Consider the following 22,809-nt stretch of genomic DNA (forward strand, 5'->3'; position numbering starts at 1 on the left):
GTGAGTTTAATTCAGTTAAACAAATATGTTCAGAATATCTGCTTTGTGCAGGAATTAAATGCTGGAATAGAAACAGAGGTTCTCAGTAGATATATCTTAATAGGGGAGGTTCCATCTGTTAAAGAGTTTAACTTCTTGACTAATGCAAACAAGCTAGTGTAATATAAGGAAGATTATAAGAAACCTACTATAAAGTACTGTGGAACATGGGGGAGGAAACAAGTCCTGCCAGGGATCAGAGAGAAGACTCCTTGGAAGAAATAGCATTTTAATTTCTCATGAAAAATGAGTAGAATTTCAACAAGTGAATATGGAGGGAGAGGGGAAAGTATTTTAAAAAATGATGTTCATTTTTCTAAGTAATGAGTTTGCAAAAGGGAAATGTAGAGACAGTGAGGAGCTGTGACTTCAAATAGTCATATCGAATTCTTAGTTATGATTCTGTGTTTATTTAATAGAGGTTGTTTAGCTTCTTCATTCTTTAAGAGAGACAAAATATCCAATATAATGGTGATTCCTAAACTTGGGTGGTCATTGTAATTATCTAGGCCTAGGAGTCTTAAAAACTACAGGTTTCTAGACTCTGCTCTTAGACTGTCTGTCTCAGTAAGTCTTGGGTAGGGTTCAAGTTCAAGACTTTAAATTCTCTTGATTCTGTCCAGCCAGGTTTGGAAGGTAGCCTTCCTCATGAGCTTTTATTGCTCACTAAAAATACAATCTTCCTCCTTTCATTCCCAAGTTCCCAAATTGGAATAAAACAAATAGACATGTTTTATTTCATTCTATACTTAGTTATTTGATCCTTGAAGTTTCAATGTTCAAGTGGAATTGGAGTTTATTCTTAGCTATCGGCTCATAAGTGCGCAATAAATATGTGTTGAATAGTTAGAAATGTACTAAAAAAATTTAAGGTTGTATTGGAGAGTACTCCACAATAAATTCTTCCAAGGGACTCACCCTTTTTTGTTGGTTTCTTTGTTTTGTTTGGTCTGTTCTCTCTGTTTTTGACTGTAGTATGAAATGCTCTTAGATTTTTGGAAAAGCCCTGCAGGTTCCTTGTAGCCCTTGCTTTGAGCATCACTGATAGCGATGTTCCTATAACATTATGAAAGGCAGCTAGACTAAGCAAATCCTATTGCTGAAAATTTCTTTAATGTTAAGCCTCTTTGTAACCTGCATTTTTGCTTGTTTCTTCACTCAACCAAAAATCTGTTTTCTTTAGATTCTGAAAAGGGAATGGATGCTTATGAGTATTTTGAAGTTCTAAGCAGTTCAACTGCTGTCATTGGGGGTTGAACTGTGCAGTATTATTTGATTTGTTATAGCTTCTTTATTCTACTCACTCAGCATTTTCCTGGCAGTTAATTACACAGTGGCTTTAGGGTGCATTCCATAAGATGCTGAAGACACAGCTTCGCTGAAGTCTGACACACTTTCTTCCTTGGTTACATAGCTAATGGCCACTCTGGGATAATTAGTGAGAAGAAACTCCAATGGCCCAATTACTGTCTTCTGAAGGTTTTCCCTCTTAATTCTTCTTTACTCAGATCTTGAGAGATTGCCTCCATTGTGCTTCCAGTTTTAAACACCTGTGTCCTGTTTAAAACTGGGTTTTCCAAGTTGCAGTCAGACAAAAGGTAAAAGATCTGTGTCTTAGTGTGTTGGGAGTACTGTCAGAGGTTCCTTGGAATTTAGAGAAACCATAGAGTAGTACTATTCAGAGCAGAGATAGCTAGTATTTCCAAAGCCACAGTCATTCCTGGGTTAAGAGTCATACCAACTGTCCTCATCTATGTAGTGAGAGGTCTTGAGGTTTCAGGCTCAGAACTGTTGGGTTTCTGTAGCTTTTCCTGTTATGTAGATTAGTAATCAAAGTGCCATTTTTCTGTCAGGCAGCTTGACTTGGGGTATTGTAACTTACTAATGTAATGAAAATGCATGTGCATATGCCTTGGTAATGAAACTATGTGAACATGTCTACCACAGTGTTTGGTAGGTAGATAGAATCTAAATCTTATAAATTCCTGAGTCATCTAAGTCAGCCATATGTCGTCTGCCTTTTTAGAATTTCTTTCCAACATAGAACACAGTGAGTCCATTCTTTTTGCTAAGGTTCATGTCAACATAAGGTACTTCTCATTGGAATTGTGAAGCAAATGTCTGTTTCTGAATTTTGTCCAAACTTGGGGGAAAAAGTGGCTATGTTAAAAGAAACTGCTTTGAGAAATTGCTTTTTGGAAAGTTATTAATATTATGGCTATGCTATGGATGTGCCATTTTCTATGAATGTGTCCTTTATATAGAGAGAAGGTACTCACTGAATATCCATTGATTGAATTGATGTCATGATGTTTTATCATAGGAATTCTAAATCTTGCCTTTCGCTGCAGTCTTCTTCTTTGGTTTGAATGTTCCCAGCTCTCTTTGTAGAGCATGTTACTAATTCACCCAGCCTTTTGCTTCAGTGTTGTGTGCTGTGCTTTCCCAAGTGGCTCATGAGGATTTGTAGGGGTAACTTAAAACCTTGGAGTGGTGAAACTAAGCCAAAGCCACGTTGCTGGAGCTCACCCTAAGTTGTCATGTTTTATCGAAGTAGTAAGATTGATGGACATAAGAAAAGAATATTCTAGCAACAAAAAGTTCTGTTTTGCAGCCTGGCAAATCTTCCTCTGGTTTGTCTCCAGCAAATTAAAAGTTCTTTAGATGTAGAGGTTGCGGAGTTTGTATTCAGTATGCAATGACCACATCATGTTCAAATAATTAATTAATCTCTCACCTCAGATTGACACATGGAGGGGCATTGCCTGCTGGGACTGTTTGGAATTTTGTAGGAAATTATGATTCTACTAGTATATTTTCTTCTAATATACTCTCAGTTAATGAATATCTTTGCTAAGAGGAAATCTTTGAAAGGGTAAAGGAAAAATAATCAATTGATCCAGAGACTATTAGGATCTAGTATGCTGAAACAAACAGAGCTAGAGTTGGAGAATAAGACTATTGAACAGACTCCTTAAAACCACGGAGATTGGCCTCTCCAGTGTGGTTTTTTTAGAGGGGGGAGAGGGATAGAGAAGGGGAGACAGAGAATCTTAAGTAGGCTCCACACTGAGTGCGGAGCCCCACATGGGGCTTGATCTTATAACCCCGAGATCATGACCTCAATTGAAATCCAGAGTTGGGTGATTAACCGACTGAGCCACCCAGCCATCCCTCCGATGTGGTTTTTGAAGTTCTGTATACTTGCACAGAGAAAAAAATCAGGCAATTTATAGAGTCTTCTTTCATACGGAGATATTTAGGAAAATTCATATTTTAATCTTGAAATGTTGGAACTTCTTTAAAAGAAAGCTTTTAAGTCCTCCTTTCTCAAGGACTTTTCCAGAAGTCTCTGCCTTTGTAAATATATACATTCTTAAGTTTTTTATTGAAGTTTGCAAAATTGGTTGGAAAATATGTGCGTTTTATATTTTAAAGATTTTTTTTGAAATTATTTTGGCCCTTTTAATAAGTTACATCATTATTTGGATTTTGCCCAGTTTAGAGGCTGAAGTGCCTGATAAAGCATTGAAGGAAGATTTACAACTGTAGTTAGCATAAGCTTTTTTTCCCAGTGATGTTATCCCTTTCCTTTCATTGAAATAGAAGTCAGCAAATTGAGGTTTGCTGGCATTTCTTCTACGTCCTAGCTATGTGATCACAGGCACATTATGTACCCATGCAGAGCCTCAGGCTTCTTATCTGTAAAATTGGATAAGGAACCTTGCCTGTCTCAGAGGGCTGTTATGAGGGTCTTGAGGGATAATATATGTGAAAGCATTTGGGAACTGTAAAGCAATACATTATTATAATTTCTGTAAAAGGGAGTTTCAGATCATATTTACCTTGTGGTCACTATGGTCTATTATAAGTAAATCTCTATTTAAACTGCTTTATATTAATTTTCAAATGTGATTTCCCCATAGTTCTAGACTCACATTGAACATATGTTTCATTCTGATTGAACAAAATAATAGATTTTTCTTTAAATGTGTACCATGTATATTATTTTTTCTAATAAAAATGGTAATTGCTTATCTGTGTGACTTCCAAAGGATAGGCTCCACTTTTCTGTAATTATTTCTTTGCTTAAAATTTTTCTTATTTATCTCAAGGGAATTCCGTCTATCTGATATTATCTTATTTTTCTCTTGTCATTTAGGGAGTGTGTTAATTAAACTTAGACCTGATACCAACCCTGGCATATGCAGCAGACCCTCCTCCCATTTGACATATTTTCCTTTATCATTTTCCTATGTGATCTCAGAGCCACTTTTCAATCCATCTGGCAGTGTTCATATTAGGCCAATTTTAATTAAGCTTGTGAATTAGACTCTGAGACCCTGTCTAAGTTATTTTACTGGAATACAGTTTAGATCATTGGCTTTGCCATAATTCAACATATTATGCCATTAAAATATTAAAAGTAAATCGATCAAGTCTGTCCAATCTGATTATACCTTTTTTTGAAAGTTGTAAATATTGGACTGATTATTGCTTATTACTACATTTATTTCAAAAGAAGGTATTTCTTGAAGTTTCAATACAAAACAGGAAATTGTTTGAACCATACAGATTGGAAATTTATTGGACACTTAGCAGGGTTTTACTCTACTTGTGCTTAAATCACTGCTTGTTCACCTTTCCTCCCTCAGAGATAGACTTACATCCCTGTCCTGTCCTCACTTCAGTTCTTCCCCCTTCCCCCACTAATATAAATATTTGGACAGATACCCTTGGCTTTTGAGACGCTTGTTCCTTTGCATCCTGTTTGTCTATGTTGCCCCTTCGTGTCCAAAGCACTTGCCTGTGGGTGGTTTGTCGCTAACAAGAATGCTTTTCCCACCACAGGCCAGCTCTGCTGCAGTCTTCAACTCTGAACCGACTTCTCAAACCTTAGATAGTCTGACAACCACCGTCCTCTTAGAACAGAACATGTTGGGCTTTTCCTACACTTGCCATCACGTTACATTATTTTAGAGGGGTGCCGTTAACATCCCAGATGTTTCAAATATTCCTTCCTGCAGGCACTCCCTAGTTACTGTCTGATCAGCTTCAGATTGACTGTTGATCTCTAGAGAATGATGCTGCATCTGTGCACGGTGTTTGTTTCTGAAAGGTCATTTCCTGGTGTGAATTCTGACCAAAGGAGATCAAGCCAGAATGCAGTCTTCTTTCTCTTATGTCCTTATTCTACTTAGGAGAGAAATTAAGTCTCTACTCAGATGTGTTGCACAGAACAAAAATATTAGACAATGATGTGACATATTAATAATAGACAGAAATAGGTTAAAATAAGAACATTGAAGCTCATCCAAGCTTTGACATGTGTAATGGCTTCATAGTGAATTAAATAGAGAATTGTTTCTGAGTTTGGCTTAGTCAGTGGTTTATTTTCCTCCTCATTGCTTATAGTATCCCCTTCAAAGCTTAAGATAACATGGATTTGTACCTCTGTGTTGGCTTTTATATTGTTTGGCTATCCTTGTACTTTGCTTTTGAAAAACCCAAAGCAAATAGCTCTCCTTCATTTGTTCTGCTGTCAGTATCACAAGTGATAGGGACCACAGCTCAGGGGGATGGTTGGGGATGTTACCCAGTTTTTTTTTTTTAAGGATTTTTTATTTATTCATTTATTTGAGAGAGAGAGAGAGAGATCACAAGCAGGCAGAGAGGCAGGCAGAGAGAGAGGGGGAAAGCAGGCTCCCCGCTGAGCAGAGAGCCCAATGCGGGGCTCAATCCCAGGACCCTGAGATCATGACCTGAGCCGAAGGCAGAGGCTTAACCCACTGAGCCACCCAGGCGCCCCAACCCAGGTTTTTTTTTTAACCCTCAATCTTAATTCAGAATTTCTGAAAGCATAGATTTGTTTCTTTACCATCCTAAATGATTTTGACAAGGTGTTTTGAAGTATAAGGCATTCCTTCTGCATTATACATTTAAAATAAGATTCCCTATAACAAAATTGATTCTCCTTAACCCCTGTGGCCGCCTTCTAGGCTGTTTCTGGGATCAGCATAAGTGCTACAGTCCATTAGAGCATTTTAAGATTTTATCTCCCACTATTTCATGAAAATAAAATCGAGCTCGCATTGTTTTTCAGTAATACATCAGATGCTTGGAAATAGTCTGATCTAAAGGAGTCAATTAAGCATGTTGTTATCTAGATTCTTCGTAGAAGATCACCTGAATGTGCTTCTAGATGTTAAAGATCTAAATAATGTAGCAAGTGAGATGATTTTTTAAAAGTTGACAACCAGGGTTTAGAGAAAATATTTTAAATGGAGAATGTTTGCCTACAGCTCTTTTGCATGGCTGTCTACTTGCAGCCCACCTTCCCCATTCCCTGCCCGTTCAGTCCCCAAACATCACCTGAACACAGAAAGAGAAAGTAATATAGAAAAGCACAGTATGTGTGAAAACTGCGAAATCAATAGAAGAACAAACTTGAATCCTGAGAGCAGGGTTCATTTTGTTCAAGGAGATACATTTTGTCAGATGGAGAAGGGATCGGAGGGAAGGTTTATCTGGCACAGATTTGTGAGACACCTGGCCTACCTGGTAGGTGGAGAAGATCACGGTGGTGGGCTTTTAATGAGTTTGGTGGGAAGTTATAAGGCAGTGAGGCAGGGGAGACAGATTGGGTCATACTGTGAAGGCCTTGTATGCTAAGATAAGGAGCTTTGGTTTTGTTCAGGAGCCAGTGAGCATCCCAGATTTGTTTTCCAAACTGGTTAAGAACTGTGCTCATCTTTTCTCTCTGTTACTGTGTCTCTCTGGCTACATGGCACAATGTGAACTGGAAAGGAATAACTGTGGAGAAGGAGTAGCAGGAAGACCTTCTAACTCCTGAGGGATTCTGCTGGAGTTCTAATCAAGTGGTAACGAGGTTGGACTAAGATATTGATTCTGACCATCTGGCATAGCCTTCATTCATCTTCTCCATGATAGATCCTCAGATGTCTGAAGGCAGGCTTGTGTCTTTTATCAAGGCATATTTTGAGGGTGGGAGGGGAGAACTTATGAAGTCCCAGTTTCTCTTTCAAACTAGAACAGGGTCAGTAGTGACTGGTCAACCCAACTGTGAACTTGTCTTATCTCTTCTCATAACTTTTATGCAACTGTCCTCTTCTTATTACTTTGAAATTACAGTGCTTTAAAATATTTGTTTTGGCAAAAACATTGATGTGGGGGCTTTAGTTTAGAAAACTCCAGCAAGATTTAGAACTGTTGGAGAACAAGATCTGGAAACGTGTGTGTTACGATTCTGTTTGCCAGATCTCAGACTGGCCACAAAGAACCTTGGTTTTGGTTGTTTCGCATATCTCACATACTCTGGCATTCCATTTGCTTCCACTTGTGTTCTACTCTCTAATAGGAGAGGTTCTAGCTGTCGTTCCTACAGTGATTGGGACTGTTCTTTTTTTTAAAAGGTATTACTTTTGCTGTCTTTAATACTATGGAGAGCATCAATATGTGAAGGCCACTAAACTGACATTGCAACCATTGCTGGGAAACTGGTGCCTTCCTGCTGGTGTCATTTAATCCTGTGCATTTTTTGGAAGATTGTAGTTCTTGTTTAGCTGTCAAGGAACACAGTGCTATCTCATGAGCACTGCTTTCTGATGAGCTCTTGGAGCAGAGACCCTGTTCTTTGTAGAGCCTCTTCTTGAGGTTCTAAGGATGGATAAAAATGAACTTCTGAACCCAAATTCTTTTCAACGGTGTGTTTTGGGAATGGACTATTAGAGGAAGCTTGCTTTTATATTACTAAGTGTGATAAACATGGCTGAACTGTGGTGGTAACGCCTTCCCTTAAGAGTTAAATAACTTTGCAGTTGGTTTTCTGGCCCCAGATAGCTGGGATCTGCAAGTGTGACTGCTATTGACTCTGCAGCTGGATTTGAGAGAAAATTTTAAGGGTGGCAGAGTATCATAAAAATATAAAACTACTTTTATCTACAATCTGTTAGAAGAATTTGATCTAGGGGTGCCTGGGTGGCTCAGTGGGTTAAAGCCTCTGCCTTCAGCTCAGGTCATGATCCCAGGGTCCTGGGATCGAGCCCTGCGTCGGGCTCTCTGCTCAGCGGGGAGCCTGCTTCCTCCTGTCTCTCTCTCTGCCTGCCTCTCTGACTAATTGTGATTTCTGTCTGTCAAATAAATAAATAAAATCTTTTAAAAAAAAAAAGAAGAAGAATTTGATCTGGAGTTTTGCTGAATGTGGTTTAAAAAAATATATTTATTTATTTGAGAGAGAGAGAGAGAGAGAAGGGGGAGCCACAGAGGGAGAAAGAGCAGGAGAAAGAATTTCCAGCTGACTCCCTGCTGACGGCAGAGCCTGATGTGGGACTTGATCTCATAACCCTGAGATCATGACTTCAGCTAAAATCAGGAGTCAGATCCTTAATCAACTGAGCCATCCTGGGATTCCTTGCTGAATGTGTTTAAAAAACTAATGCCTTCTGGACAGATTTTCATTGGAATATTTTAAACTTTACCAAGTTTACAAGAGACTTGCTTACAGTTCATCACTTTTTTTTTTTACAAACATGAAAATAAAAGAATTGAGTAAAAATTAAGTCTTATACATAGCATACCCAGATTACTGTTTTAGAAACAGCTGTTTGGGGGGCACCTGGGTGGCTCAGTGGGTTAAGCCTCTGCCTTCTGCTCAGGTCATGATCCCAGGGTCCTGGGATCGAGCCCCGCATTGGTTTCTCTGCTCAGTGAGAAGCCCGCTTCCTCCTCTCTCTCTCTCTCTCTGCCTGTCTCTCCACCGGCAGGGAGCCTGCTTCCCTTCCTCTCTCTCTGCCTGCCTCTCTGCCTACTTGTGATCTCTGTCTGTCAAATAAATAAATAAAATCTTAAAAAACAAAAAGAAACAGCTGTTTGGTTATCTTTTTGTTTTGTTTTAATTCAATCCAAGGTGAGGAGAATTTTTAATGAAAAAAATTGTACATTGAGGTTTATATTATTAAAGATAGAAATCTTTTCTTCTGAAAAGATTGGAAAAGGATTCTACCCTTTCTTTTATTCACTCTCTTTGCTAGTTCACTAAATTACTACTTTTCTCTATTTTTTGAACATGTATTTATTTATTTTAGAGAGAGAGTGAGAGAGAGAGAGAGAGAGAGAGAGAGAGTGCGAGCAAGCAGGGGGAAGGTCGGGGGAGAGAGAGAATCTTAAAGCAGGCTTCCCCCGAGCTTGAGCCTGATATAGGGTTCCATCCCAGGACCCTGGGATCTTGACCTGGGCCAAAGTCAAGAGTTGACCACTTAACTGACTGAGCCACCCAGGCAGTCCACTACTTTTCTCTACTTCTAGACATTTATTTATTTATTTTTTTATCCTTATAAGGGTATCCTAATCTCTACATACATAAATACATACATACATACATACATACATACATATATTCTTAAATTTATTTTTTAAATTTTAAAAAATTTATTTATTTGACAGAGATCACAAGAAGGCAGAGAGGCAGGTGGGGGGGGGGGCAAGTTCCCCGGTAAGCAGAGTCTGACGTGGGGCTCTGTCCCAGGACCCCAAGACCATGACCTGAGCCAAAGGCAGGGGCTTTAACCCACTGGACCACCCAGGTGCCCCTAAATTCTATAGTTAAACCCTTTCCTTATTTTATCTTACTAAATAGCAGCTTTGTTATCCTCATATTGCTTTAGCCTTTCTTGGGCACCTCCCAGCCTACTTGGCTATTATCTCTGTGACTTCATTCTTTCTGAATCCCAGACATCATCTGTCAATTCCAAAAGACAGTGTTTAGAAGTCAGTTTCCTCTTCTCTCTCACATTAATACAATCTATGTTACTTTTCACTCTGAAACGTTTACTAGAGGTCTGTAACATTTTTTTTTTTTTTCATTTGAGAGCAAGTGAGAGAGTGAGAGAGAGAGGGAGAGCGCATTAGCGGGAGGCGGGGGGTGAGGTGGGTAGAGGCAGAGGGAGAAGCAGGCTCCCCACTGAGCAGGGAGCCTGATGGGGGGGACTCGATCCTAGGACCCTGGCATCATGACCTGAGCTGCAGGCAGATGCTTAACCGACTGAGCCACCCAAGCGCCGAAAACGTAAGTAACTTTAAGATGAATATAGAGGAGCTGGAGTATGCTCAGAATAGCCACCACAGCCAAAACAGTAGATGACAAGGATGCCTTTTAATATTTGAAGTGAGAAATGACAGAAGGAAGTGGATATATTTATTAATAGGAAGGGGCCTATTATACTGTCTTTAAGTATTGAAAGGATTATCATGTGTAAGAGGAATTAGTTATGTTCCACATTTTCTTAAAAGGTATGTAAGGATAACTTTTATGATATATGAATTACATCTTCAAAAGAATTGTGCAAGGACCAGCCAGAGGAAATGTCAGGGACATGTTTTGGTTTATTTGTTTCATATAGAGGAGAACTTCCAAAGTTAGGAGGGTCTCAAGATATGGCATTCTCTCCTGGAAGAAGTGAGTTTTCTGTTTCTGGAGGTGCTTAGTTAGGAGCTAGAGGGCAGCTGTTGATGGGATCTAGGCATCAGGTAGAAGGCTGAATTAGATGACCTCTCTACATTGGATTTCTTTGATTCTCAAAGATGTATTTTTCTCAGCTCTTTAATAATATAGGAGTCCGTAAACAATAGACATGATTATGAGAGTGACCTCTCTTTTAGTTTTAAGGTTAGAACCATATTATTTAACAATTGTTATTTTTCTTCTCATGATTATCACCAATTTTTCACAGTGGGAGAAGGGTGGAGTGAAACTCCCACATCTTGAAGGCGGATATTGTATAACATTGCAAGGAGGACAGGGAAGCAATGATAAGAGTCATAAATTGCAGCTGGAAGCTTGGAACTGATTCCTTTACCCTGCGGTAGCTCGGAAAGGATTCGGCTCCAAGTTTAATGAATACTGAAACATGATCTGAAGAAATTTTATGCAAGAAATACTTTGTTGCCTGGTTCTTAAGTGACTTGTAGTAACTGTATCTTCTGCTGTGCATGAGAAGCAGTTCGCCTCCTTCACCATCTCTTTCAGAGTTTGAGGTGATCAGGATTTGCTTGAAAAGCTTATTTTAATTATAGGATAATTTCACACACGTTGCTGGCCTGTGGTCGTTGCAGAGCAGATGTAGAAAAACACTGGCTTTAAGACTGAGCTTTTACAATGAAAGTTGGGGGGCGCCTGGGTGGCTCAGTGAGTTGGGGCCTCTGTCTTCGGCTCAGGTCATGGTCCCAGGGTCCTGGGAACGTGCCCTGCATCGGGCTCTCTGCTGCACAGGGAACATGCTTCCTCCTCTCTCTCTGCCTGCCTCTCTGCCTAGTTGTGATTTTTGTCAAATAAATAAAATATTAAAAAAAAAAAAAGAAAGTTGGGGACTTTTTCCTCAAAGCATTTGCTGATTGTATGTATTATGAAATGAAACATTACCTTCAGAATCATGGAATCTTCTTGGTGGAAGGGACCTTAGAAGACACTTGATCCAATCTCCTTATCCTGAGGGACTGAAACAACTCATTGGTAAATGGGGCTGACAAGTTGTGTTTGCCACATTCAGCAGTGATAGTTCAGAAACTTCTTTATTATTATTTTTTCAACCCTTTGCAACTTTTAGGAAGCTTGCTTGCTAGCATCTTATTAACTAAGTCTACTCTAAAAATGTATTTATAAAACAGGAAAAAGCAAAACAGGAGAGGGTATAGCTGATTTTAGAGTAATTCTTCCACAGTGTAACAGAAATATAAGAGATTACTAAACATTCACAAACATTTTTTTCTGGAATACTATCATTGAACAAAACCAGCCTCTACTTGTCATTCTAATAGTTAATTGAAACCCTGTAGACTTAACTTTGGTATCTAACTCACTTCTCTTAGACAGGATGTTGACTCTCTGGCATTCAATTCAGTTTCTTGGGTTGTATACTTGGCATTGTGCCAGATCCAACAGACTGGCCCGTTGGTCATTAAGCACCAGTAGAAGTGATTGGCTGTATGAGAACTAGAAAAATGGTGATAAGAGATTTGTCTCCACACTAATTCAGTCCTTGTATTCATTATATGTATAAATCACAGTGTGTATTATACTGCAGAAATACCTAAAGATGTTATTGTACCTTGTAACAACTAAAATTTTTTCTTTCTTATGAAGGAAGATTAGAGCTCAAAAAATTTAATCAGTGAAGCAGTTAAGTGGATTATTAGGCTATACCTACCTTGACCATCAGCCTTATAGAAAATGAAATGATATTGTTTTATCCAAACACCAAAACCTTGTATAAAACACTGAGAGTGTGTGTGTGTGTGTGTGTGTAAAAACAAGTATGCAACAATTCTTTCATGTTCCTTTAGAGCCCAGGGAGCCTGGGCATGCTGGACAGGCACGCCAGGGAAGGAACTTCGTTCATCACAGCCGTGGAGGAATACTAGGCACAGCGTACCATAGTCCCTGGAAATGAACATTGGTGTGCTTGTGTTTGCTTTTCTCCCTCCTATTTTCTCCAGAAGTTTTTTTTTTTTTTAAAGATTTTATTTATTTATTTGACAGAAATCACAAGCAGGCAGAGGCAGGCAGAGAGAGGAGGAGGCGGGCAGAGAGAGGAGGAAGCAGGCTCCCTGCTGAGCAGAGAGCCCCATGCAGGGTTCGATCCCAGGACCCTGGGATCATGACCTGAGCCGAAGGCAGAGGCCTTAACCCACTGAGCCACCCAGGTGCTCCTCCAGAAGTATTTTTTAATGCCAGGTCTAAGAAAAGACAAGACAGGCTAGAATAAGAACTCTTACTACTTTTCTTCTTAATTAGGCCAGAAAATAAGTAAAATAAATGAATTTTTTTCCCCCAATGGATTTGTTCTCAAGAAGCAAGTTGATTTTCAACTATGAAGTACCAAAAGGATAGCACTTATCCAGTTCGTAAACATAAAATGTGTTCCTTTGTAGTTGTTTTTAACGTGTATCCAACTTGCTTCAGGCAGACCACATATGTACTTCAGCAGGGGTTAGAATTTCTAGGGCCTGTGCCTCCTCAGAGGGTCAAAACTGACCCTGTAAATATTCCTGTGAATTTGTGAACAGCCTTTCAAAGGTTTAAAGCATTTCCATGAATTAATAGGCTTTAAAAAAAAAAAAAAAAACCCTCCTTTCCAACAGGAAGTAAAGCATTAGAATGGAACTCTGTTATGAGTTCTGTTTCTTATCTAAGGGGAAGGGTCCAGTGGAGGCAAAGTGTAAACTCCTCCAGGTTAGCCAGAGGACTGGGGTTAGACCTTGGGCCCCTGATGTTCTCAGTAGTGTTATATATGACTTTGAAATTTAGAGACTTGTTTTTGAGCTAAAGCATTTCTTCCCATGATTAGATGTTTACTGGTGCCAGGTTTTGAACTTTTAATGTAGCAGATGTTACCAAAGTTTCTGATTGTCTTTCTGGGTGTCTTTAGGATTGTTTGCTATATCCCAGTGGAAAATGCATTTCTAGGCCCACAAGGCTGTTCCTCTGCTACACAGCAGGGCCAGGCTCTTTCCCATCTGTCTCAATCATAGATTTCCCCCTGAAATTCAGGAAAACGTTTGCCGTGTTAGGTCATTAACAACTGTTTCAAAACAGTCTGATTTCTAACAGTTGGTGCATGTGGAGATACCTAATTGAAATAATTCCAGTCTCGTTAATAAGATAAGTGTGTTTTCTAGATGCTACAGGATTATTGCTATCAAATACAAAGTGTATGAGGCTTAGTTGAGTGAATGATGCTTGTATTTGGGTCCCTTTACCAATTTCATTGTGATTTAATAGTTAAAGTCCTTATTTTGGTTTCTTACATTTTCATTTCAATGACTGGAAGAGGTAACTGGAGAAGTATTATGGACGGGAATACTAACAACAGAGTACCTGTAAATTCCAGAGGGGTTTTAGGCACCCAGAGAAGTTCACAAATACTGAAATGCTGGCACACAGTGAAACAGCATCTTATCTGAACCTTCTATCACCATCTTTTTCACCAGCCCCTCCATTGAAATTGATTCCTTCCTTCTCTGAATTCCCAGAGTGCCTTATCTATCTCCTTCTACTTTATGCTGTGGCTATTTGTGCGTACATGTTATATAAATATTTATCATTACAGCCAGCCTCTATAACTGACCACTCTCTGGTCTCCCATGGAGTCTAGTGCAATGGCTTGCACATTGACATTCACTCAAAAATATTTGTTGAATATAGCTTAAAGAAAGAAATGACATCTGGGGTGCCTGGGTGGCTTAGTTGGTCTGCCTTCAGCTCAGGTCATGGTCTTGGGGTCCTGGGATCCATCCAGCCCTGTGTTGGGCTCCCTGCTCAGTGAGGAGTCTGCTTCTCCCTCTCCCTCTACCCCTTCCCCCCTCCTCCCGCTCTCTCTCAAATAAATAAATGAATAAAATCTTTAAAAACATATAAAAAATAAAAATAAAACCCCGTATGAAGATAGAATTCTTCATTAATCAGTGATAGCTCTGAGCTCTGCACAAAGTTTACTGTCCTGGCAACAGACACTATTAAATGCTAAACTAACAGGCAAGCAGAAAAAACTGCCACTCATTTGAGGAAGTATTAGAAAGTAAAATATTTGATCAAGCCCTGCTTTTATCAGTCAGAGTTCATTCCCAGCCCTGCATAACTTGGAAAATAAATTCTACAACTGCTGTCATGCACTTTCCTGGCTCTTGGTAGTGACCATTATCATTCTCATCTCCCCAGATCCCATCTCCCTTAAAGTTCTGTCCTCCCTAGGTAATTCTTATAAAATGAACATTAGGATTTTGGCAGCTAATGATAATGCCACTATTAATGCTGCTAGTAACAAATCCTATGGGAACACTTGAGAAAATAGGAGAAAGAAGATCAGGGGTGAGTGGGAGAAAGGTGATGGGAGGAATGATTGGAGAGAGGGAAGGAGCTGGGAGGCAGGCAGTGAGTGAGAAGCTATAGGGAAAATGGAATAGGATGACAGGTAGGCCAGTGCCTTGGAGAGGATAACAAGCATCTGCAGAATGATGGTCCATATCTGCCAACATCATTTCCTTTTTGCATGTTTGTCTTAACAACAATGCACATATTCTGTTTTTTCCCATCTTATTTATATTCAACTTGTCTTTTTATTGGTAGTTGTGTGTCTTTTGCTTCTAGAGCCTGTCATTTTGGAAGCAAATAGATCAAAAGCTAAGCCAGTCACATGATGAGGACGGAAGCTTGTTACTTCAGCTTTTTCAGCAGATGTTTACTTTAAAAAAAAAAATCTGTCTTTCCGATTGCCTTTCCAGCTCTGACTGACCTCCTCAGACCTGTGGTGTGAATGGCTACAGAGGTTGTTTTTATGATAAAATGAGACACGTCACTACTTTGAAACACACAAAACTGTTCACCACTCTTGGCACGAAGCCACGTAAAACCTGTCTCGTGCGCTCCTGTAGCCTCTTACACTCTTGTCATATGTAAAGCAGAAGAAATAGGGCATTTGTGAGAGAGGATGCTATTTACTGTCAAGAGACAGCTTTGATTGGCTACCAGATATGTTGGGAATCAAAGAGACCCCTATTTAATACTTTTTCTGAAGCACTTGGGTAAGATAGCTTGGGGAAGGTCAAAATGGACCTTCATGGACACAGCTGACTCTGGACAGTATCTGTACAAAGGGCCTAAAACAGGAGGTAATGTGCACAAATGTTAGCCAAACTTTGACTTTGGGATTTGGTGCCATGTTTAACAGGGGAGTGGGGTAATTGTCCACTTAATAAGTTGAAGAGTCACATGGAATCATTCTGTCCCTTCTCTGCCACACCCCTTTTGGACTTTAGTATCATTAATATTATAAAGGGGGCATCACCTCTGTTCATAACCAAATAGTCTGTGAGTAAAACAAAATGTTTTGGACCAGTTGTTTTTCCATGTGTTAACCTCCTGGTAGTCATGTTGGGGATCTGGCACCAGAAATAATATACAATTGGTCAGTAGTGAAGAGCAAAGATTGTGATCTGTGTTCCCTCCGTTAAGTTTGGTGGGAGTCCGTTGGTAAGCTTTTGTGTGTGACTCTGGGTTTGCTTAATGAACAGATTGATGTACTGTGAAGAGATACAAAATCACAATATCTGTAACCCTTGACACTGACTACTTCCATAGGTTAAATTGCTTTCTAGATTGGGAGATTGTATAGAAGTTACATAGCCCCCTTACAAGTCTGCGACCTGAAAATAACTAGACCATCTGAAATCTTGCTTGTAAGAGCATGATTGGAGATGAAACCTTCGAAAGTCATTTCCAGTTTTGCAAATGGAACTACAACAGAAGCACAGACAAAGTGGAGGAAAGTTGTCAACACTAATGATGGTAATAGCTACCATTTATTGAGTGCCTCCTGTGTGTGAGGCGCTGTGCTGACATCATTACCTACTTACATCCTAACAATACTGCAAAAGGATTTTAGAATGACTGTTTTACAGGGGAGGAAACCAAGTCTAAGACTGGGTCAATAACTTGCCGACAATCCAGGAATTCATAAGTAGTGATCTGGGATTTGAACCTGGGACTGTCTGACACAGGTGTGCTGCACAATTTCTGTAGTTGTGTGCTTTAAGAGGAAAAAAATTACAGACAGGCCTACAAAGAAGTACTGCCAAAACTTCTAAGGCATGGAAGCCCAGGAAGGAGAGCTTTCAACACGTTATCAAAGATCACAAAACAGTAACATGTGATGATCAGAATGAATTATGGAGTGAGTTACTTAACTAACACTCCGGAGTAATTTCAGGTAAAGGAAAGTATTAATAGCTTTTATTTTTGCATTTGTCACCACCTGATTTTTAATGACTTTCTATGCTTTAAAAATGATAGTGCTTGTAAGCCCGGTGTCTCCTGTCACCACGTTAGGCATTATTCAGTGCAGACACCAGGAACTTATTTTTCCTCCTTCATCCATTCACTGCTGCTACTGAAAACAGATGTTCCCCTAAGCCTACCCTCCCTGTGCTTCTTCTGACAAGTTCACGTAATGTGGTGGTATTGTGTTTCTCTTCCTACTCTACTGTTTCAGAAGACTTGAGTCTCTAGTACATTAGTGTTTATAGATAGATGTATTCTTTGGGAGCCCATATTTAAGTGTAATTAGTATTGAAATCAGACTTTAAATTTGGACTAAGGGTAGGGGAGCTTGACCAGTAAGCGTATGGGTGGGAGATCTTGGCTTTTACGTAAAGTAAGGGTCATTATCTGAAACATGGCAGCTGTGAATTAAGTGTGCAGATCTTTTCCAATGAGCATTGGTATTTAGGTTTGGCCTCATGGATCAGTAAATGAGATGATTATGTCTGTTTTGCTGTGAACCTAATGGCTTAGTTTGTTTAGTGGATGACTGAGATGGTAGCCTACTGAGAATATTATTTGGACTGGGTAAAGTGATAAGGTGGTGGTGGTGGTGGCTCTTCTTCTTTTTGTCATAAGGATGTTTTATGGTTTAAAGATCTGACTGATAGGCTAATGAAGAGAAAACATTAGTTTGATAGTAAATACCTTGACATCAGGGATGTGTGACAGTGCATGTGCATTGGTCAGCATAGAGCTTACAACTTTGGGATTTCAACCCACACTTGGGAATGAATGAAAGAGGAGAGTGTATTTCTGAATTTGAATTCTCTCAGTTTCTTTTATAGACATTTAAAAGCTTTGGATTTTATTTTATTTTGGTCATATTACTTGAGTAATTGCTTAGTGAGCAGTCACCCTGTTGCTACTAATCTAAGGAGGTGCCTTTAGTGAAAAGGCCATTAGATATTGGCTTCTCTTTTACTGGTTCCTCAACTGGTGTGATAAGCCTTTGAATTTTCCTTTTGTTTCCCCTTCTCTCTGGTTCTCTACCAACCTAACTTTATGTTTCCTTTTTATTTATTTTATTTATTTTCTTATTTTTTAAAAAAGATTTTATTTATTTATTTGACAGACAGAGATCACAAGTAGGCAGAGGCAGGCAGAGAGAGAAGAGAGCAGGCTCCCTGCGGAGCAGAGAACCTGATGCGGGGCTCGATCCCAGGACCCTGAGACCATGACCTGAGCTGAAGGCAGAGGCTTTAACCCACTGAGCCACCCAGGCGCCCCTGTTTCCTTTTTAGACTATAAACTATTCTGCATTATATTTCTTTTTTTTTTAGATTTTATTTATTTATTTGACAGACAGAGATCACAAGTAGGCAGAGAGGCAGGCCAAGAGAGAGAGAGGAGGAAGCAGGCTCTCCGCAGAGCAGAGAGCCCGATGCGGGGCTTGATCCCAGGACCCTGGGATCATGACCTGAGCTGAAGGCAGAGGCTTTAACCCACTGAGCCACCCAGGTGCCCCTCTGCATTATATTTCTTATCATACCTCCCAAATCCCCATTTTTCCTGCCCTTACATCTATCTTCTATCAACTCAAATATAAACAAGAATTAAAGAAGCTGTAACATTAATTTAAAATAAGATTAAAATATCTGCCTTTTCAGTGTTTGAATATGTATGTGTATTTTTAAGAAAATTTCAGAGTCTTAGAGTTGAAGAAATTGGATCTCATTGGACTTCTTATGCACACACACTCGTTTAAAATATAGGAGCCTTAAATAGTAATACTGGAAATATATTAGTTAAGTGGTCTGGGGAGTAGTTGCTATGCTATTGCTTTTACCATCTGGGCTATCCTAAATATTTTAGACAATATGTACATATTAAGTCACAAATTCATTTAGATCTTCTCAATCATTCTTGATGATAGAGCCTCCAAAATGAAGGTTCTTCCCACCCCCCACCCCCGCCCCCCACCCAGGCTGAGGACAAGTTGCTTTCTAACTCAGAAGTTTTTGCTTTGTGTTAAGCTCTCTATGTGTGTGATAAGGAAAGGTTTCCAAGTATAAGGTGGTGGTGGTCCTGGTGCTTCTGCCACTACTATCAGTGCTGTGTACAACTAACTGTATGTATACGGGGGCTCAGGGGTCGAGACCTGGCACTTTTTGAGATTCTGAACAAAAAGACTTGCACTATACTGATGGGCAAAGGGAAGAAGGCAGGTTGTACCTGGCTTGGGAGATACAGCTTAAAGCTAATATTGGTTGATGATGATTACATGTTTGACAATAATTTGGACAAACCAGCCAGGCTCCATGTGAGATAACTGAATTTGGTCTGGGCATTGGATGAGATGAAAACTTACTGAAATAGAAAGGTAAGTGCTTTAAAAATCAGGTTGCAGAAGAGTAGGTGCAATACAATTTGTGTGTGTGTGTGTGAAAGCCACACATACAAATGTATGTACGTGGGCCAAAGGAATAGACCTAATAAGATATATATCAAGATGTTAGCAGTACTTTCTCTGGATATGGAGATGTGAAATGTTTATTTAAAATTGTTTTTGCTCATTGACATTTCCTAACTTTCTACAGTGCACGTGCTTCTATTACTATGGTAGAAGGTTGTTTTGGAAAATTGACTGTTAAAGAGGACTGTCTAGTAGCTTTTCTTTTCATTGTAGATGAGGCTGGCTGTTGCTGTGGGGCCAGGTCAGGCAAGATGAGGTACTGAGGGCCTCAAGGCTTAAGTACGGTGACTTTGATAATACAGAACATCAAGAATAAAAAGAACTTCTTATCTTCTAAGTGATAGTATTTCAGATAAATTTATCAACTCTTGTGATTATGAGAAATTTACCTTCCTAATTATGTTTCAGAGCGATAATAAAATTAGTTTCTATTATAAGATTATACACAGATTACAGTAGAAAGAGCTCAGAAATGAGCTGGGTGGCTGGGGAAGCCAGCCTGGGATTTAAATTTTACAAAGATAATGCCGAGTTCATGGTACTAAGAGTTTGGCAGAAATCCCCAGGAGTTAAGAAATTTCAAACAAAGGCTGACAGGAGACAGTTGGCAGGAAAATGAAAAAGTCTGGTACAGTTGAAGTGCATCATATATTAGGATCATCAGCAATGCAATGAATTTTCATTGCCAAATCACTAAAGTCAGAAGTTTCAAAAAACAAAACAAAAAACAACTGTTGGTTTTTTTAGTCCATGTTTAAAGCTTTAAAAAATCCCATTATTTTTGAACCAGCTACTATAGTCCTGTTTTTCTAAACTGAAATAGGTGGAAGGATATAGAAATGATAAACTGTAAATTAGGAGAAGAAATGGTGGCCAAAAGCTGGGGATTCTCAGATGGTAAGGAAGTCATGTTTACCCTGAGAAAAATATTATGAAGCTGCACCTTACTTGGGAGGTCAGTTCCAAAGTCAGTACCTAAAGTGAAAACTAAAATAGTCAAAATGACCTTGAAAAATCCCTTTAAAAATTCCATGTTAGAGGGACACCCGGGTGGCTCAGTCAGTTAAGTGTCTGCCTTCAGCTTAGGTCATGATCCCAAGGTTCTGGGATCAAGCCTCCTGTTGGGCTCCCTGCCAGGTAGGTTTTCCCTCTCCCAACCCCTTCATATTCTTTCTCACTATCTCTCTCAGATAAATAAATTCTTTTAAAAAAAATTGCATGTTAGAGATCAGTACATTTAATACAGCAGATTTTTCCTCCAGTGTTAGAACAAAGCAACATTTCTTTGATTGAGTCCCAGACATACTTGGCTTGCATCTGTGGGCATGATGTTTAGGGAAAATTAATGCTTTTTACACTAGAACCACTGACAGCATGGCAAAGTGTTCACACCACGAGAGGCTCAGAAACTGAGGCTGAGGGGTACCTGGGTGGCTCAGTCATTTGGGAATCTGACTTTTGGTTTTGGCTCAGGTTATGATCTCATGGATTGTGGAGGTCCACATTGGGCTCCGTGCCCTCAGCAGGGAGTCTGCTTGAAGGTTCTCTCCCTCTGGCCCTCCCTGCCTCTCATAAATCTTTTTTTTTTTTTTTTTAAGATTTTATTTATTTATTTGTCAGAGAGCATACAAGCAGGGGGAGCAGCGGAGGGAGAAGCAGTGTCCCCATTGAGCAATATGCCCATGTGGGACTCAATCCCAGGATGCTAGGATTATGACCTGAGCTGAAGGCAGACACTTAACCAACTGAACCACTCAGGCGTCCCTAAATAAATAAATAAATTTTAGAAAAAAAGAAACTGAGGCTGACTGAAGGGAAAGCACATTCACAATTTTCATCCCTTATTTATGTTTAGATTTCTATTTCTTCTTCCCACACCTTTACTTTCCTTATCCCCCGCCACATTCATTCTCTCTCTTTCTGCCTCCCTCTCTCCCTTTCTTTTGTCCCGTTCCTCCCTCTTCTGCTGTCTTTCTGTCCTTGTCCCCTCTCTCCAGCTCTAGAGCATACAGGTGGGGCAACTAAAAGCACTTGGGGTTCTTTGTTCTTTCTATGACCATTTTAAGCAGTTACAGAATCCTTTTTGGTTCGAAATGGGGTGGGGGCAGGGGACACTGGTGTTCTGGCTTGCCAAGATTTATACTGTACCTTATATAACACCTATGTTTATGGAGCCATTTAGTCCTGGGGCAACTAGTGTCATCTTGAAGATGAGGTCTGAACTGGACTTTCAGGACTTCCAGTCCAGTCTAGGCCCCTTTAAGATATTTGGGCTGTGTTCACAAATTCTGAGGAATGTGAGAGTCCAGGGATTAATTTTGAGGCTACCTGAGACTCAGGATATACTCAGGGTTCCTGGACTGAAAGCCCTCTAGAGTATTAAAAGAGTCTTTTCCAAAACGAAATTCATGTGACCTGAATTTCCTTTGCACAGTCTGAGAGACTGTATTTTATAATAGGAAGTGCACTGAATGAAAGATGGGAAATTTGGTTCTCTACCACGACTTACTCGCTCTGTTCTGAGGTCATTGTTTCTCAGCTTTTCATGTTTGTGGCACATTTTCTAATAAGAGTTTTGGGGACATAATTGAAGGGAATAAAGCAAAAATAGCACTAAACAAGTTGACAACGATTCAGTAGAGTTAAAGTCAGAGCATCACAGTCTCTTAGAGCCCGCGAAAGCATCCTTGGTGGGGATATTTTTATTTGGTCACTCTTACAGCACTGTTTTTCTGCAAGAGCTGTTCACTGCCTGACTGAGCTTTCTCACTCAATTATGATGCAATAGTATTTGTGGTTTCATTAAATACACTCTTTAACACTGGCTTTGTGGTGCATTGCTCCTGTTGCCTCTTATTCATAGCACGTCTGTACTCTGAATTTGTGCTTTCATCTGCTATGAAATTTATGCTTTCATCCTCTTTTTTTTTTTAAGATTTTTATTTACTTATTCAACAGAGAGAGATCACAAGTAGGTAGAGAGACAGGCAGAGAGAGAGGGGAAGCAGGTTTCCCGCCAAGCAGAGTGCTGGATGTGGGACTCGATTCCAGGACCCTGAGATCATGACCTGAGCCGAAGGCAGAGGCTTAACCCACTGAGCCAGCCAGGCACCCCTGCTTTCATCCTCTTAACAGACAGGTAGAGACACTGTCTTACCTACCTCAGGACTGATGTGAGGATCAGGGAGTTATAAAGGATGCAAAAGTTTTATAAGACTTTTCTAAGGTTCTGAAGGGCTGTAGAACTGTAGGGATTTTTTTTTTCTTTAAAGATTTTATTTATTTATTTGACGGACAGAGATCACAAGTAGGCAGAGAGACAGGCAGAGAGAGGAGGAAGCAGGCTCCCTGCTGAGCAGAGGACCCGATGTGGTGCTTGATCCCAGGACCCTGGGATCATGACCTGAACCGAAGGGAGGGGCTTAAACCAATGAGCCACCCAGGTGCCCCAACTGTGGGGATTTTT

At 39.8% G+C, this 22,809-nt stretch overlaps 1 protein-coding gene across 6 annotated transcripts in view; it reads left to right on the forward strand.

Annotated features, from left to right (window-relative positions):
• Positions 1 to 22,809, forward strand: part of TTC28 (tetratricopeptide repeat domain 28) — a 645,085-nt gene that overhangs the window by 252,094 nt on the left and 370,182 nt on the right. The window lies entirely within an intron of this gene.

Source organism: Mustela nivalis (assembly GCF_964662115.1).
Source record: "Mustela nivalis genome assembly, chromosome: 14".
NCBI classification, from domain to species: Eukaryota; Metazoa; Chordata; class Mammalia; order Carnivora; family Mustelidae; genus Mustela; species Mustela nivalis.